General features: G+C 52.5%; 1 pseudogene; it reads right to left on the reverse strand.

The window, feature by feature from the left end:
- Positions 1 to 289: 289 nt before the first annotated feature.
- On the reverse strand, positions 290 to 875 carry LOC143692703 (olfactory receptor 14J1-like; annotated as a pseudogene).
- Between the last annotated feature and the right edge of the window lie 1,877 nt (positions 876 to 2,752).

Genomic DNA, 2,752 nt, shown 5'->3' on the forward strand with positions numbered 1-2,752 from the left:
TGCTGCTGCAGCTCCAGAGAAGGCAACAAAAGGGCATCTCTGCTGAAAACTCTGCTGGGAGATCCTTTAGTTCCTTTAAAGCCACCAAGAGCGCAGCCCCGCATTGACAATGTCTGTGGCCACTGGGAAGGTGGAGAGAAATCAAATGAAAAATGGTACAAACAGTTGCTTTTTTTTTCTGGACAATATGAATAACTAAAACCAAGGAAAAAATACCCTATAACCAAACGAACAAGAAACATCAAAGAAAACTTTTATTACAAGTGATTTGCAGAAATTGGCTAGCAGTTTAATGTCCCTGAAACCATCCAGTCATCAGTCTCCACACTGCAGCCTTGAGCTCGTGGTTCCTCAGGCTGTAGATGAGGGGGTTCAGGGCTGGAGGCACCACTGAGTACAGAACTGACAGGGCCAGATCCAGGGATGGGGAGGACATGAAGGGGGGCTTCAGGTAGTAAAATGTACCGGTGCTGATGAACAGAGACCACAGCCAGGTGAGGGAGGCAGGTGGAAAAGGCTTTGTGCCGTCCCTGCTCAGAGGGAATCCTCAGCACGGCCCTGAAGATCTGCACATAGGAGAAAACAATAAATACAAAGCAACCAAGTCCTAAACAGACACCAACAGCAAGTAGCCCAAGTTCCCTTAGATAGGATTTTGAGCAGGAGAGCTTGAGGATCTGTGGGATTTCACAGAAGAACTGGCCCAGGGCATTGCCATGGCACAGGGGCAGGGAAAATGTATTGGCCGTGTGCATGAGAGCATTGAGAAAGGCACTGGCCCAGGCAGCTGCTGCCATGTGGGCACAAGCTCTGCTGCCCAGGAGGGTCCCGTAGTGCAGGGGTTTGCAGATGGACACGTAGCGGTCGTAGCACATGATGGTCAGGAGGCAAAACTCTGTAGTTGCGCAGAAAACAAAAGAAAAGAGCTGCGCGGCACATGCAGTGTAGGAGATGTTGCTGGTGTCCCAGAGGGAATTGTGCATGGCTTTGGGGACAGTGGTGCAGATGGAGCCCAGGTCAGCGAGGGCCAGGTTGAGCAGGAAGAAGAACATGGGCGTGTGCAGGTGGTGGCCGCAGGCTACGGCGCTGATGATGAGGCCGTTGCCCAGGAGGGCAGCCAGGGAGATGCCCAGCAAGAGGCAGAAGTGCAGGAGCTGCAGCTGCCGCGTGTCTGCCAATGCCAGCAGGAGGAAGTGCCTGATGGAGCTGCTGTTGGACATTTGCTGGGGCTGCACATGGGCACCTGTTCATGGAGAAAGGACAGTGAAGAGTTACAGGAGATACCTCTAACCAAAATCAAAGCCATTTCCCATACACCTACCCTGGAGTGCACACAGATACACTTCTGTTTTTAAGAATTCTGGTGTTTTCTTTAAAGCTTCCCCATACCTCTGCTGGTGTACTTGAGTATCAGAAACCCTCAGCATTTCTACTGCCCTTAGGGAATAGAGAACACATACTGAGAGGCAAAGTGATAAGTGGAGAGCTAGTGGACATTGCCTGTCATTCTGACCTGTTCAGAATTTTGCTGGGCTTTAACCTTTGCCAGTTGGAGGGTGATCACCTCCCCATGTTTTCCCTAAAATGTCACCAGGCACTGCTGAGAGCAGATGGATCCACCACAGGCCAGCTCCAATTTTGTAGCTAAGGACTCACTCTGCTCATTTCATCAACCCAGCGGCATTTTCAGTGTCACAACACCTCTGCCTCTCCCCATCAATCTCATAACTCAGAGCTGCTCTAGGACAGGTTTGCACCCTGGATTGAAGCTCCCAGCTTGGACTGAAATCTCAGGGAGACTTCCAAGTGTCCTTTTGACGGCATTGGCTGAAGGGAGATGCAGCTCCTTCCCTGGCTGCACTGACAGCATTGCCCAGAGCCGGGCCCTGGGGACAGCGTCACCCTGAGCCAGCTGTGCCCCCTGCCAGAGCCCCCAGGGCCAGGCAGCTGCTCCCAGCCCTGTGCTCTGCAGAGGGAACTGGGCCCGGGGCTGCAGAGCTGCCCCACGGCTCTGCTGCAGCTCTGCCTGCACAGGAGGGGCTGCACGCCTTGGAGCCCCGGCCCTGAGGGCAGAGGCTTGGCTGGGGCACAGGAGGGAGGGGGCTTGTTCAGAGGGAGGGGCTGCACTGCAGGGGCTCCTGTGGGCATCTCTAAACTCTCCCTGCCACAGCATTGCTGGGCTTTGTTTTCTCTCATTGCCTGATCTTCTCTCTGCTTCCTGCAGATTTCCCTGCTGCACGTGTTTCCCTGTGCCTGATCTCTCCCTGCCAGCACCCACAGACCCCAAATCTCTGTGCACTCTCCTTGGCCCTACAGAACCATTCCTGTTTGCAGGGCACAGGCTGGGGGCAGGTTCTGTTTGCAGCTTGGAGAAAGGAGAGCTCAGACTGATTCTGATGGCTCCAGCAAAGATGATGCTGCTGCTGTCCATGGGCAGAGTGGCTGAAAGCACATTAGGGATCTCCTGTGAACCTCCTGATCACTAAAAGTAACAGTTTGGATGTCTCAGGCACATGTCAAAATTAATTATTAATAATTCATTATCATCCTTTTAATATTTTTGCTGCCCGCCCCCCCCCCCCCCCCCTTCTTCCCCACAATTCCCATACAGTTGGAAACTGAATAGATAGTCGTTGGAAATTTCCTCATTTTTATCAAAATCCTTGTCTTGGAAATATTCTGTGACTGATCAGAACCCCTCAGCATGTCAGAGCCTCATGAACATTTCATCTCCCCTGCACCAGAAATACTC

Source organism: Agelaius phoeniceus (assembly GCF_051311805.1).
Source record: "Agelaius phoeniceus isolate bAgePho1 chromosome W unlocalized genomic scaffold, bAgePho1.hap1 SUPER_W_unloc_2, whole genome shotgun sequence".
NCBI lineage: Eukaryota > Metazoa > Chordata > Aves > Passeriformes > Icteridae > Agelaius > Agelaius phoeniceus.